The sequence below is a fragment of the Carettochelys insculpta genome, chromosome 1 (genome assembly GCF_033958435.1).
Source record: "Carettochelys insculpta isolate YL-2023 chromosome 1, ASM3395843v1, whole genome shotgun sequence".
Classification (NCBI taxonomy): Eukaryota; Metazoa; Chordata; order Testudines; family Carettochelyidae; genus Carettochelys; species Carettochelys insculpta.
In genome coordinates, this window is record NC_134137.1 from 280,036,656 (window position 1) to 280,052,612 (window position 15,957).

The 15,957-nt window shown below is 50.2% G+C and overlaps 1 protein-coding gene across 7 annotated transcripts in view; it reads right to left on the reverse strand.

Moving 5' to 3' along the window:
* Positions 1–15,929, reverse strand: part of LGALS2 (galectin 2) — a 31,336-nt gene extending 15,407 nt beyond the window's left edge. Inside the window, exons 1-4 of one of the 7 annotated variants that reach the window (XR_012647468.1) lie at positions 15,121–15,762; positions 13,079–13,208; positions 11,574–11,769; positions 9,921–10,640 (exon numbers count right to left, since the gene is read on the reverse strand). The gene's annotated coding sequence lies outside the window, so the exon portion shown is untranslated. Of the gene's footprint in view, positions 1–9,920; positions 10,641–11,573; positions 11,770–13,078; positions 13,209–14,075; positions 14,107–14,140; positions 14,424–15,120; positions 15,799–15,823 lie in introns of those variants that run through there. The other 6 variants (XR_012647478.1, XR_012647477.1, XR_012647472.1 and 3 more) reach the window with 6 other exon arrangements.
* Between the last annotated feature and the right edge of the window lie 28 nt (positions 15,930–15,957).

Below are 15,957 nucleotides of genomic sequence, written 5' to 3' on the forward strand. Positions count from 1 at the left end.
TCCCCCACACACCCCTCCCTTCTTGAGGGCTCTAGTCCTGACCAACCCTTTGTTTCAGTTTGTTAGCACATGTATTGTGCTGTTAAAGCCACAGAATCATAGAACACTAGAACTGGAAAGGACCTCAAGAGGTCATCAAGTCCAGTCTCCTGCCTTCACAGCAGAGCCAAGCGCCATCTAGACCATCCCCGATAGGCATCTGTCTAACCTGCTCTTCAATATCTCCAGTGATGGAGATTCCACAACCTCCCTAAGTAATTTATTCCAGTGTTTAACCACCCTGACAGTTAGGAAGCTTCTTCCTGATGTCCCACCTAAACCTCCCTTGCTGCAGTTTAAGCCTATTGCTTCTTGTCCTATTCTCAGAGACCAAGGAGAACAATTTTTCTCCTTCCTCCTTGTAACCCTCTTAGGTACTTGTAAACTGCTATCATGTCCCCTCTAAGTTTTCTCTTTTCTAAACTAAACAAGCCCAGTTCTTTCAGTCTTCCCTCATCACTCACGTTCTCTAGACCGTTAATCATTCTTGTTGGTCTGTAAAGAATGAATGCCCTCCCTAGCTGCCTTCTGCTCCTTTAAGGAGCCCTGCCCCTCATCTTTTCTGTACCCAGCAGTGCAAGTTGTACAAAGCCCCCACTCCATCCAGTACAATCCCAGGGCCTCTCACTCTCATGTTCCCTTTAATCTTCGCCATCCATGTGCAGTTTTTTCCCATCCATGTGTGGAAGAAAGTTTTGTATGTGCCCCAAAGGCATGTGTGGATGTGCACCCCCGTAGAAACAAGACCTAGCTGTGGGCCTCTGCTAATCAGCTGGGCGCCATTGGACTCTCCCCTGAGCAGCCGCACCAGCGCCCGGCTTACAGGGAATGCTGGTCTCCCCCTCCCTGATCCATCCGAGGTTACCTGGGGGGATGGACAGGGGGCTGTGCTGCAAGGGAGACTGTGGGGCAGGGCTCTTCTGGGAACCGCAGTGGGGAAAGGTGCAGAAGGAAGGAGGGAGATGCAGCTGTGTTACAGAGCAAGGGATGGGGCTGGGAGTTCTGTTCTTCTTCCCTGTGGGAGGGGCAGCCACAGCACAGAGGGAAAAGGAGCAGAATGCCTCAGCCATAGCCTCTCTCTCTCACACACACACACACACACACACACACTCACTCTCTCTCTCTCTCTCTGTCTTCCTGCTGCTGCTGCTGCTGCTGGCATAATACAAAGGTGCAGCTGGCATGGGGCTGCCTAGCACACACCCTCCAGTCCCCTGTCCTGAGCTCCGACTCCTGCACCCCCCACATACCCACCCTGACTTCCCCTCATCACCTGCCCTGACCACCCACCACAAGCAGAGGTGACAACACAACAGCGCCTGTAAGAAAAGATGACTTTCACCCCTGCAGCAGAGTTTGTATGTGCAGGGAGGCCTGCACTGCAGTTGATGGCCAGACTACAGGTGGTGCTCTGGCTCGGCTCTGCAGCAGAGAATCTCCCCACTGCTGACCTGCATGTGAAGAAATGAGGTGTACGGTGTGGCTTCGCTGTTTGATGGAGATCAGGCTGATGGAGGATCGAGTCTCTGCCCCCAAAGGCAGTCCCAGCACTTGATCATCTGGGCCAGGTTTTTTCCGGGTTTGTGAAGGTGAGTCACGGAGAGGAATGGCTGCCGGAGGGCAGCTGCAAAAGAGGAAGATGGTTTGCACAGGGAGCTGGGGGTCAGGGGGAGTAGCACCAAGGAAAGTGAGAGCATCAGCCAGCACAAACCGGCTGCACACCCCCATGGTGGGGAACCAGAAACCCGAACTGCCTATAAGACTGGCTCCACTAGCGTATTTCCCAGGCAGCCTCCTCTGGCAGCCTCCCTTCTGGCCGTCCCTCGCTGTGGGCATTGGGCACGAATGCCCCTTCCCCGGGCACAGAGTGTGTGTGCAAACTGCGCCCTGCTGCAGCTGGATAGGGGGCAATGCAGCCCCACCCTGGGGACAGTCTGCCTAGAACGAGGCCCCATGAAGAGCGGCAAATGTTCAACCCACTTGAGCCTCCCGCGGGAAGCCTCTCCCAGCCCAACGCATGCTGTGTAGCTGCATGCCTGCTCACAGCCAGCAGAGGGCGCTGTGTGACGCCGTGCACAGCCTCTCCCCAGTATCCAGCCGCCCTCGGCGCTCAGCAAGGACGAGCAAGGCTCCCCCCAGGGTGTGAGTCTGCAACTTACCACAGCTAAAACGGGACAATCAGGTGAGTGGGGGGGCGGAGCCCGGGAGTTAATACCATACTACTGACCACAGCTTACATGCACAGATCCATTCCTTCCAAAGGGCTCTTCCTGTATATAGGAATCACAACACTGGGGGTAGCAACCTCTAGGCTGGAACAGAGCAGCTGCTTATGGCAGCAACAGTAGTGGACAGGAAGGTGGGGAGGAGAATTCCATGTATCAGGAGAGCAGCAGGGAATACATGGACCAAACTGGAATTTGACGTGGGCACAGAGATTAGCGTGTCTATGATACTACCTCACCTGCAGCTCCAAGGAGATCTCTTAGAGAAGGGTGGAATCTCCGTGCCTGGAGGTTTTCAAGTCCCCACTTGACAGAGTCCTGGCTGGGATGAGTTAGTTGGGGTTGATCCTGCTCTGGGCCAGGGGCTGGACTCGATGACCTCCTGAGGTCCCTTCCAGCCCTAGGACTCTCTGATTCTCTTGGGAGTGCTTCACCTTAGACCTTTCTTGAGCCAGGCACAGCTGCCAGTATCACAGTGTCTCGGCTGTAGCAACCATAATCTTGAACATGGCATTCAATGGTTTTAGAAAGGGGCTAGAGAACTATGTCTTGCCACAACAGGCTGCAAAGACGACACCTCTTTAACCCTTGCTCCTCCACTCTGGTCAGAGCTCGTTTACAGCAGCTGAGTGATTGTTCAACTGATTGTCAACAGACGGATGGATTTTGTGTTTCTTAATGGGAGAGAGAGACAGACCAAGGGAGCCTGGGAACCAAGAGGGACATTCCCAGCTTCTCAATTTCTCTCTCAAGGCCAGAATGATCTTCACATGCATGAAAAACGTCTGAGGGCCTTTAATGATTACAAGTGACTAGGGGCTTCCCTTTCATAGCTCCTCCAAATGGGAGCACCTAGAACAGCCTTGTGGTCTCCTTGCACACAGCCGCTCTCAGTGGGGATTCAGAGGGAAGAGCACTCCCCACTAAACCAACAGCACCATTTCCCCTGCAGGGAATGCTTGTCCTCAGGCAAAGGGCTCTCTCTCCCTTTCTGCTGCCTCACCCACACAGACAGGATGTGCTACTGCTCAGCATCCGAAGGGAGAAGAACCCAATTCACAACTCCAGGAGCAGAGGCAGCATCTCGGCACTTCCCTAGCAGCTTGCATGAGCACTCGGTACAAACACTAAGGCAGCGATTCCCAACTTTCACTAGCGTGGGCCCCCAACCACCTCCCCCTAAGCTGTTCACAGACCCCCAAAGCCAATTCTAGCCCCTAGGTACACGTCATTACATAAACAAGGAAACCACAACATCGATTTTTGGACAGCAGTTAATATTATTGGAAGAGATTTGAACTAAAAATAGTAATGGATTGTAACTTGGCAATTTGTTTAAAACTTCTTTTCTCTGATCATTTTTATTTACCTTTCATTTTTCATGGACCCTCCACAATACCCTCGCTGAGCCCAGGCTGGGAACCACTGCACCAAGGTACTGCCTTCGCAGCGCCAGTGAAAGACCTACAGTCTGCAGTTTGAAAAGTGCCCAGTGCTTCTGGCTGCTCCACAGGTCAGATTCTCCACACAGCTCAGCTCCCAGCATCTCCCTGATGCTGAGCGGTTTTGCAAATCTGACTCAGGAGCCAAAACGGGAGCTGAGCTCTTCTGAAAGTCTGGCCCAGACAATCTAGCATTCAGAGGAGCAGAGCGCTCACAGCTCGGGTGGAAGCCAACAAAACAGGGCAATGCTCAATGTCTCAAACTGGGCATCCAGAAATGGAGGCATTCAACGTTAGCGGCCAAACTTGCACTGACTTAGACGGGAGCATTTTCTATAGCAAGGACTGCGTTAAGGCTGCAGGACCAATGCAGTCGTAACAGGTCGAAACTTGCCACTTGCCAATAACATTCATGAGGAGACTGCGGATTCAACCATGTCCTAACGTTGGACCACCTCGACATTCTTCCCAGACACGCACACTGGAGGTGATGGTGCTGACAGACAAATCGCTGCATGCCCATTACACTGAGCGGCCCCCTGGTCCTCAAAATGCTGACAGCACATTGTCAGTGACTGCAGCTCTTCATCAGAACAGGACAGCAGTGATCCCAGGCAGCCTGGTGGAATGTGAAGACTCAGAGATTCCTAAGATGGACAGAAAGCATCTGAGTCACAAATGTGACAGAAATGCCAAGGATGGCTCATCAACCGGAAAAGGAAAAAAAAAAAAGGAGAAGAAGAAATAATTTAGGAAAAGCCACAAGAATTCATAGCAAACAAACAATGTCTGTTGCCTGGTTGTCAAATCACTAGTCCAAAGGATGGATCCCACAAGGTGCTGAGAGCATGCAGAAAAACACCAAGCATCTTTCATTTCCACCAGCTCCAACAGCGGCTGAAGGCACCCAGCACCTGGCAGGATCTGGCTCTAAATGATGGCTTAGATCTGCAGGCGAGGCTCTCAAGTCAAAACCATAGGCTGCCATGAAATTAACTAGAAAAAATTCCCTTTGATTGCCTGCAACATGAAAGGGCAAAACCAAACCGTTTGGAAACTGAAAATAAAAGGCTACTAAAAAAAGGGAACTGAAATCCCCAAATGACTGAGTGCTGGGAAACAGATGCCTAAAAAAGGGAACCTCAGGAGGCCAAAGGAGAAGTACAAACCCAGGCTGATGCAATTCACACACTGCCAAGAGAAACACCACAAATGCATGATGCTGCTGCGTGGAACAGCTGAACCTGGGCTGCAAGTGCCAGGGAGAACTGAGGGCCTGTCTACACCTATGCAGCTGCAGCACTTCAGTGCAGGAGGGCGTCTCCCACTGGCAAAGGTAGTCCACCTTGCTGAGAGGAAGGAGCTAGGCTGATGGAAGGAGTCTCCCCTCGTGCTGTCCCACAGCAACTCAAGATGATTTAGCAGCACTCATCAGGGGACTTTTCACACCCCCACTGACATACCTACCCCCACATAATTTTCTAATGTGGACCAGGCCTCTGTTGACAACCAAATAGTTCTTGCCGCTCAGAGGTAGGGCAAGAGCAAGGGTCAGACTCTGCATTCTAGCTGCTCCCCAAGGAAGGGCAGATGACAGCGAGTCCCATTGTTTTCCCCCAGCATTTTCACCAGCACACAGCAGCTTTCAAATCCACCGGCAGTCCACTGGGCCTGGGCGCTGCCTAACTGTTCCCACCAGAGCTGTGAGATCTTCAGGCAGTGCTGGCACACATCAGCCGCCCGACAGCAAGGGGGTTGTGGGGCCTGCCACAATTCCCCAGTTCCAGTGGACACGTGTGGAATATGCTCCTCACATCCCTGGTTGAGCCCAGTTTTCTGACTACTCCTGCCCCAGGTTTCTTGGGAGAGACGAGCCACCCCAAGTGTTCCTTTCCTTCTGTTGGGACTCTAATTGCTGGCTGGGAAACACTTGTTCCCCCAAGAGTGAAAGAGGAAAGCAGGTTGAAATGCAGATCAGGCTAGACAAGTTTTGTCAAGTCCCTGGCTGAACAACCCAAAACCTACTGCCAGCCACCCAGGGACAAACAAATTCGCTCAGCCACGAGATCTGATAAAAGCTGTGTAACAGCTGGCAGCACTAACCCGAGCCAGCCCACACCCATGCACATGCAGACAGCCTTATCTCTGCTGCCGCCAAGATGAGATGTGCTTCCCCATCCAGCCCCATGCAACAGCAGAGTCAGGCCTGCGGAGACCTGTTCCCTGCTCCTGAGCCTGCACGGAGCACGTCAGTGCAGCAGTTTCTGAAGGGCGTCCCTGTGACTCACTGCATCTCATTAGAGCAGGAACAGATGCTGAACAGCTCCATGGTGTGATTTCCTGTGGACGAGGGGCTAGAAAATACTAGAACTCTGTGTGCCATCTCATCTGGAGGGGCAGAAACAGAGCCCAGTGGCTACCCCAGACTGAACAGAAGGGGATGCTCTCACTGCGCTGGGGGAAAGAAGGGGCTCTGCCAGGGAGGGAGCAGCAGAGAGGGAGCTGTGGTGTTTGAAATGCCCCTCTCATTTTCACCCCAGCAATAGCACCATCCAGAAAGGAACAAAGCACAGGCTGCAAAGCCCGGTAGGAAAGGAATAAACAGCCCACAAGTTGCTTGGCTTGGATGTTTCTTGGGGCAGGGCCCACCCGCTGGGCTGTGCTTGCATGGCACCGAGCTCAGTGGGATGCTGCTCCACAGCCGGGCTTCCTGGGTGCTCCGGAACCAACCACAGCCTGAAATGGTGCTGCAGCATTGTGCAGAGTAATGGAAATGTAGTGGCACAAGGGTTTAATTGGCACAGGGGCCATACTCGGCCAGCGCCTAGCACAACGGGGCACAGGCCGGAGCCTGGCTGCCAGGCACCATGGCAATGCAAATAAATCACAATGTTACTCACAGGCTGGATCCTACACACCTGGGAGCCAGGGCTGCTCCACGGAACCCACAGTGTATGGTACTTTGCCCAGCTGTGCTCTGGAGAGGGCTGGTAGACTATGTTGAGCTCTTGGGGCATTAAGTGTCACATGAGCTATAACTCAACAGCTTCTATCGCTCTCATTCTCAGGCCCAGCTCATGGGGTGGTGTTCACCACGTCACAGAGCTGAAGGCCAGGAGGGACCACCAGTCTAGTCCTCCTGTAACTCACAGGCCACCAACACCACCCAGCGCCACACTAGCCCTGGCAATTATTCCCCTCTTTCCACTCACACAATGACCCTTCACAGGAGGTTATTAGGGCGGGTGGGAACAGAGACCCCACGTCACAGCTTACGTGACAGCAGCTGCAGAAACAGCAACTTGCCGGCTGGGAAAGAGAAAACGGGTCTAGTTGTGACTGGCCCAGCCACTGGAGAGCCTGTACAGCAAAAACAACAGCTGCCCCAGAAGGCCTCCATGCTGGTGGGGTACTAGAATGTCTGGGGACAGGTGGGGGGGCCACCAAACCCTACCTGGAGAGAAGCGTGCACCCATGCACGTGCCTTTCAGCTCTCTCCTCCAAGGCATCTCTGCCCTCTTTTGGGCCCACACAGACAGCTCTCTTGCATCCCCCAGCCGCTGGGCTGTCAGCTCTTCCGTCAGCAGCCACACCCTCAGCAGACAGCATATGGAAGGGGGCGAGGCTCTACAGCCACCGAGATAGCTAGTGCTGACAGCAACAGAACAGCCTCCTCCAGCTGCTTCGAAGGCCTGGCTAGGCCAGGACTGAGGTCTCTCGCAGAGCCTGGGACGGTCCTGGCCAAAGCAGGCTAGCTAGCAGGGATGGGGTTTTCAGCAGGGGCCAAGGCCTGCCAGCCAAACACAGACTCGTCCTGCACCAGAGGCACAGGTGAGATGGATCTGACCATTGGGGCACTCAGAGGCACTAAGTCTGAGGACTGAGATAAGCCTCCCTTAGCAACATGTTAAAGTCAGGCTGCATAGGCCTGACTTTCCAAACCGGCACAGGATTAATCCACCCTCCCAAAAGCAGTTCTCCTAGTTCACACTTGATTGCCACCAAGATGTATTTACCCTGCAGCTCTGGTGATTCACTGCAGCTGGTTCTTATCTTGCTCCATGACTTTCTCACCGAAGGCCATTCTCTCTGATAGAGCCATGCTCTGCTCATGGAATATGAGCTTTTGCAGTAGGAATTCCATCCCCCTTCTGTCTTCCGTTCCAGGACAAGTGGATACCAACAAGTCAGAGATGCATTTCACCTCTCTTCTGCTTCCCCCACTTCCCCAAGTCCTCTCTCCCCTGTCTGATAACCCCAGGGATGAAAGCCACGACTCATCTGCTTTCCAACAGAGAATCCATTTACCCTTTCAACAACCTCCCTCTGCCTTTCTCATTTGCAGTGGGCCCTTCATCAGCAGAGCATGTGTCCCAACACGGGCTCCAGTCCAGCAAGCTGCTCTCTGCTTCCACAACTTCAGTGCGGCTCCCTCAGCAGGATCCAGGCCAGGCTTTGTACACAGGCTTTCTGCTCTTTCCAGGGGGCTCACACGCTTCGCCACAGACCCAGACAGATTTTCACTCGCCCCATTTTGTTTCTGCTTTAGAGAAACACAAGCTATCCCTGCTCCTCAGTCTCACTGAGTCTCCAGGCTCAGTCACTGTTCTTCAGCTTGCTGCTATCTTCCTTGCCATGTTCTAGTCTCCTTGTAGTTCTCCTTCCCAGGGTATGCAGTGTCTTTTCCTCACACAGATGGATAGGCAGGCAGAAAGAGAGGCCCCGCCAGGGATTCCTCAAAGACAGCTGGAGAGGAGAAGGCTCCACAAAGGAGTGCCCACGGGAGGGGCAGAGCAGATGCTGATGTTCACCTTCAAATACTCATAATGTTTATTTCTTCTGCTTCCCTGTCACTCAGGCCCAGCTGCTACTAAGATGCTACTGAAACCAGCTTGGAAAAGGCGTTTTCACACCGGAGATCTAAAAGCACTTTAAGAAAAGCAGGAAGAGTCACTTTTCCAGAGAAGGGAAATGGCTTGCCCAGAGTCACCCAGCAGGACAGTGGCCGCTCTGGATTCCTAGTCCAGTTCCCTCGCTACTCTGCAGACTCATGCTGCCATGATCGCAACACGCTTTCCCTGCTCTCAAGGGACCTGGCATCCTTCAGTAAGAAGGAACCAGATGCATTAAGAATTCACCATTTGGAAGAAAAGGATCAGCTGGCAAATATGCTCCTTACTGCACATCAGTCCCCTGGGAACTGTAGACTTTTCAGGGAAGACAAACTTTTATACTAGAGGGAAAAGCCTGAAATTTTCAGCTCTGTCGCTGGCTCTTAAATAGCAAACCTCCGCAGGGAAACCCATTGAAAACACATCCTGAGGTGAGGGACAGCAGAGATCAGGGAACACTCGGACCTCAAATGCAGAACACTAAGATACATGGATAGAGATGATGTCACGAGAGGAGATGCTGGCTCAGTTTCAGGGGAAGGCAGCAGAGGCAACCCAGCCAAAAATCCAGGAACAGTCTGCTGCAGTCCACTAAAGGAGGCTAATGGAAAGAGAGAACAAAGGCACTGCAGCACGTCCTCTGCAGGAGCATAACACATCACCGAGCAAGGAGTCACCTAGCTGGGGAAACAGAACCACCCTTGCAAACTGTAGCAGCCAGTGTGGTGAATTGCCCAGTGGGAGGTGCCAGAAGATGGTGACAAATGATACTGCTTGGATTGTATGTAGAAAACTATTCAGAACCAAAAGCGCCTGCGGTGAGTGAGGGGAGAGGAAGCACTGGTGTGTTCCAGGGGAGATGATGCACAGATAACCACAGCTGAGCCCTGGCTGCTAGAACTTTCTTCCACATAATTTTTGCAGTCAGCTGCGGCAATCCCAGCAGCAAACATTCTTTCCCTCGGATTACTGTGCATGCAATTCTGTGTGCCTGCCATTCAGCCACACAACTTCACAGAGCTTTTGAAACTGACGAATAATCAAATACAAACAACCAGCAGTCCTGATCACCTTAAAAACTAACAAAGTCTACTGGCCCTGTTAGTGACAGGCAGCCCCTTTCCCTCCTCCCTCCTGCTCCCCCTCTCCCTCCAGCCACACACACTAGATAAACACTGGATTCTAACTCTCTACTCCATATCTGAGGATGTGGGTCTTATCCTCCAAATCTCATCACCTAATAAATAAATGTGTTAGTCTTTAAGGTGCTACAGGACTGCTTGTTATTTGGGAAGGGGACTGGACCTGATGACTTCCTGAGGTCCTTTCCAGTTCTATGAGGTGTGTGTGGGAAGCTACAGACTAACCCAGCTAGTCTCCCCCACGTCCCCTCACAGCCTTTCTCCTGCCTTCCCACCACTGCCCTCTGCCGGAAGGAAAGCATCAAAGCACGTGTCTTCCCCTCTCGTTTCAAACTCTGAGGTATATTCTCTGTTACTACCAGTACACAAACTATGAAGGTCTCCAGTACAAATGTGGTCCCCAGGTAGCAACTGCAGGCCAACGGCTATACGGCCTAATATTAGTACTGAAGAGGAACTGTTTCTTGGGCTGGAGTTAGTAATAATTTCAGCTCATGGGTTCCAATTTGATCCAGGATGGTGTTGACTGAGGAAGAATGGCCATCCTAACTGCCTTTGTACAGTGGGCTGGGGGAGGTGGTCGGGTTTTCATCTCAGAGGACAAACCACCACATAAACAGCACAAATGAGCTCCCAGCAGCAACCCCAAACTCTCTCCATTTTACTGAAGCACATGCTGATGTGGGCAGCAGCAGCGTGACACGGAATGGATTCAAAGGGAGTAAGATGGAAAGCCCCAGTGTTAGGTTTGAGTGAAGAAACAGAAGATGCTCAGTAAGAAGTCACATATATTGGTACTGTGCCCAGGTCCATCCAGCATCTTCACCCGTGATCCAGCAGGCCCAGGCAGGGTTTAAACTCTGTTTTCACATGGTACCAAACTGGGAGGAGCTGCAAACACTGGAGAAGACAGAAAAATAACACAACGGGATTCAGAATGACAAGAAATGATCCCACCAGAACAATGCAACTGAAAATATCTAGGGAGGGGAGCAGTCTAGACTGTTAATTAATGGGTCACGCTTCAGCAGAGTTATCAAATAAAAAGAAAACACCCCAAGAGGGAGTTTGTCCATATCTAACACCTCACCTTGTATTAGAGTATATAGAGTACATTAATACAATGTGTGTTGGTATATACTGATACAAATACACTCCCTCTCAGGGGTGTCCTCTATTTTCAAAGGTCAAATATGGTAACCCTACACTTGGGAAAAGTAGCTATGCCAAAATCTTAATGCTAGAGATGACCAACAGCCTGTTAGACATGGACTTGAACCAGTATGGTGCCCATGCCAAAAAAGTATCAGTAAATTTGAGCTGCATAGACAGAAGTATCACCTCATGTAGCGGATAGAAGACACACACTTTCTATAAAGCTCTGTGTGACTACCTAGATTACTAGGTTCCACTCTGGGCACCGTAAAGACGCCAAAGATGCTCAGAAATGAAACATGAGGCATAAAGGACCCAAAAGACTGACACATAAGAAAGAATTAGACTAATTTATAATGTATTAGAACATTGTTGGGGAGGAGGAGGGAAGGTATAGCAGCTGTATCTGTGAAGGACATAGGGGAGAAGGGGAAATGGACTGACATAGTACAAGGGATGAGATAAAACTAAGAAAAGAAATATTAAGGCGTAACACACCAAGAACTATTTCCTAACAATAAAGGCTGAATAGCTTTCTTCATAACTCGTGGCATTTAAGCTCAGCCTGACAGAATATGAGAAAATGCATGTTGGGTCATGGGGTGAGACAGACCAAATGTGGCCACATAGGTCATTTCCCACTCTAACACCCATGGGTCCAATTCTGCAGGCACTTACACTTGAAAAACTTTACCCATGTGTATGAATACATCAGCATTGCACAAAATGAGGAGATCGGACTTTTACGATTGAGCGGACAAGGTAAGGGTCATTGGACTCTTCTCAGTGCTACAGCTGGTCCTTCAAGGGCAGTCATACTGAGGGGCAGAGATGGTGCTTGGAGTGCCGCAGTCCATGCTGTGCAACATCAGCTCTAAAAATAAGCAGCAAAACCTTAGTTTCCAAGGCTGTCAAGTTGGCACCTTCCACCACCATTTTTTTAACAAGGGCACTGTGTGGGGAACACATGATGTTCCCTCCAAGACAAGTAGAGCACAGAAAATTCAACCAGTGCTTACTAAGCATCATAATTAGACCCAGACGGGATTACTGAAGCAGTAAGGAAAAAGAGGACACGTTGAATTTAATTTTTTTTCCAGGATTTTTTTCAGCAGCTGTTCAAACAAGGAGGAAAAACTATGCGCCAAATTAAAAGAGAAAGAAATTATGTTTAGTGACTTATCAGGCCACTTTGAAATGAGCCAAGACAGTATACATCTCACACTCTGGCTTTTATATTTTTAAACCTACATTTCCTATAACAAGCTCCTTCCATTTACAGTAAATTAAATGCAAGATAACTAAGACTGATAACCTCACAAAATTCAAATGAAATGGGAAAACATCTACTTAAAAATCAGTCTGAAAATCTTAGGCTTAATATTGTTACAAATAATTTTTGCTAGGGGGAGAAGGGAGGAGAAAAGAATGTCTCATTCCTTCTGTTTCTTTTCAACGTTTGGCAGCACTTTGTGAGCAGTCAGTTTCAGTTTTCCCTTTGGATTTAACTCACTTGTGTGCCTCTTTGGGTTGCCAGACATCCCACAATTTGCAGGAAAGTCCCAAATTTCCCTGACAAGGGCAGTGCCCTGCATTTACGCAAAAATGTTAATGGGGGAATGTGGGACTCCTCAGGGAAATTTCCCACCCTGGGCCAGGATTCCCACAGCTGGAGCTACCATCAGGGTTCAGCGCCCCAGCCAGCTCCCAGCTACAGGGTCCGCTACCCACTGTCCTCCAGCTGGGGATCCTGCAGCTGGGGCTGCATGTCTCATATAAGGTTTCTAAATATCTGGTAACCCTAGTGCCTCCCCACAGCAACAGAAGAATACTATTAAGATAGGAAAATGCCCTCAGAAAGCCAGTTTCCATGGAAACTCAAGCTGGTTTAGAAGCTGAAATTACTGCTAACCAACATTCCATCTAAGTTTTTTCCCCCCCTGTGCAGAATAAATTTTGTGAGGTGTTCCACCTGTAGAAACACATGCTGCTATCTTAGGGACACTGCTTAATCAGCTAGGCAGCATCTGAATCTCTCCTAGGTGACCATCTAAGCGTTCAGCTTGCAGGGAACACTGCTGCTAACTCATTTTAAATTGACTAGATTTCAGGTCAGTATCCCTTTAAGGTTTCTAGTATCATCTGTGACTCAGCCCCTTTGCAGATGAGGTGAACTTTAATACCTTAATGTACAAGCTCAGTGTGGCCAAGCTGGCATCACTGCTACTTTTGCATTTCCTTCGTCTGGTGTATTTAAAGTTGCCTCTGCATCATTTCAAATCTCTGCAATAAGTAACACGGAGTGTTGTCCAGCTGCAGAAAAAAGTGGGGGAAGGATAGCTCAGTGGTTTGAGGCTTGACCTGCCAAACACAGGCTTGTGAGCTCAGTCCTTGAGGGTGCCATTTAGGGATCTGGGGCAAAGAGATTTTATTTATTTACCCAAAAAAAAAAAATCCATCCTACTGTGATTGCAGGCAACTGGACTCATTGACCTCTCAAAGTCCCTTTCAGCAGCTCTGAGATAGGCGTATACCTCCATATAAGCTTGGAGTAGCTCAGCTGGTAGCCTGTGGTGCAGATCCAACCCATGGAATGATTGCATCCAGCACTACATGACTTTGCTCCGCAAAATGTGATCCTCCATACAGCCTGACCCTCAGATACACTGTACTGCAATGATGGACAGCTACTGGTGGGCCACAAGACAGGTTGCTTGTTTTGCATCTGTAGCTATGGGGCCCCACAGCTCCCACTGGCCAGGAACAGCAAATGGCAGTCAATGAGAGCTGCAGGGAGCTGGTATCCATGAACACAAGGTAAACAACCTATCAGGCAGCCTGCTAGTAGCTTACCTCTGATAAGCCACATGCAGCCCGCAGGCTGCCTACTACTGCTGTACCGTATGAGCACACTGTATGCAGGACACCTTTTTGTGAACCAAAACAGCACCCTCTGCCAAGCATGGACTGGCATCTTAAGTATAAGGCCAAGTCAAATCTTCCATGTGGTTTGATCTCATACATGGAGGTCCAAGCTCATGTTTGACAGATGCCATTTTGCTTTTGTATTTTGCCTGGAAGCACCACAGAACTACATACATGGCCCATGTCACTGAAATGAGTGTCTCACTGTCAACTAAAGCTACTGAGAACAAATACAGGATCAAAAATGTGTCAAACCTCTGCAATACCTTGTCTCTGAAATGTCTCCCAAAACTCTTCTTAATAAAGCAATGAAAAAGAGAACCAGTCAACAATTTATTTTAAACTTCAACAAGAGGCTATTAAAGAAGCAAAGCTGTCATGGGGTCAGAGTAAAATACAGAGGGCTAGTTCAGTGGTTTGAACAGTGACCTCCTAAACCCAGGATTGTGAGCTCAATCCTTGAGGAGGCCAGTTAGAAATCTGGGGCAAACAGAGCTAAACAAAAAAAATCCATCAGGAATGGGTCCCACCACAAGTGCAGGGGACTGGACTCAATGACCTCCCAAGGTCCCTTCCAGCTCCATGAGGTGTGTATCAAAAAGTCTGAAAGCAAAGAACAGGGTTAAGTAACCAGTTTTCATCATGATGGAAGTTTAACAGCACAGCATCTCAAGGTTCTGTACTAGGTCTCATGTTTAATATATTTATTGATTACCTACAGGGGGAGGGGAGTGGTGAGGAAAAAAGAACACTGGTGGATGACAAAGCTATTTTTGTTAGTCAGGGCCAGAGAGACCTAATCAAGCTAGGTGAATGAGAAAAACTCCAATGTTAATAGGCACACACTGTAGAAGAAAATTTGTATATATCACAGGGTTCTAAAGTAACTTATTAGCCCAAGAAAGGGACTAAACATCAATGTAGATGACTCAGTGAAAACATCTGCCCAGTCCATAAATCTCATTTAGAAGAGCTAACTGGATTAATAAGAAATGGGATGGAACACAGTACCAAAGACACTAAGTTGCCTTTACATAAGTCAGCCTCACACTGAATAGTACATGTTTTACTGGTCACCCTATGTCACAAAGGATACTGCAAAGTTGGACAGGTTTCAAAGGACAGCAATAAGAATTATCAAAAGCCTGGGCAAATTCCACGTAAAGAGAATGAAACGTTTGAAGGTGTTCACCTCAGAAAGGAGAGAGACATGGCAGAAATGTACCAAATAATGAAAATAAAAGCTTGCAATCCCATCTATCATCCCCATCTCATAGCACAAGAACAAGGGGCCACTCACCAAAATTAAAATGTGGTCACAACCAACCATAGCCTGTAGTATTCACTGCCCCTAAATGGCTCTGAGACCCAAGACCCTCGTAAGGAGGTGGAAAAGAACAGGAACCTCCTGGAGAAGGTGCGAGCTCTCCCTTCCTTGCAGGCAGTGAAGGGGGACCTGCTCCACAGCAGCCACAAGCCAGCTAAAGTCCAGCGCTCCCTAAGCTGAGCGTGTGAGCGGCCACCAGGAGAGAGGTTCAGGTGCCAACCAGCCGATACGCAGAGCGCCCGCAGGTGTGTCTATGGGGGTGGGGGGGGCGCACAGCCGCACATAACATTTCCCCCGCACAAGCGAAAACATAAGAGGAGCCCCGCAGACGGGACGTCTCCCCCCACCTCCCCCAACACAACGGTGCGCAGCCCTGGCAACCCCTCGCTCCAGGGCTCGCCCACCACCGGCCCTGGGCTAGGCCCGAGCCCGGCTTGTGGCGGGCAGTCCCCGGCCGGAGGGATTGGGGCGGGGGGGGGGGCGGTGATTTGCCAGCTCAGCCCCGGGTCGCACCGCGCTGCAGGGGAAGAGGAGGGTCGAGTCAGACAGTACCACGGGCACCCGGGACACTACAACAGCGCCGCCCTTTTACAGGGCACGCACCCCACGGCGGAAGCTCTCATTCTTCTCGCCACCGGAAATAGCCTTCGTGCACCAATCACAGGCAGACACCCACCCAAGGGGGGGGAAGGCCCTCCCGGAAGTTGGGCTCGGTGGAGCGGCCCTATCCCCGACGCTCTAGCACTCCCCCGCGGTCTCTATGGCACACGCGCAAAGTTTTCTAGATAGTTCTTCCGCTTTATCTCTCCT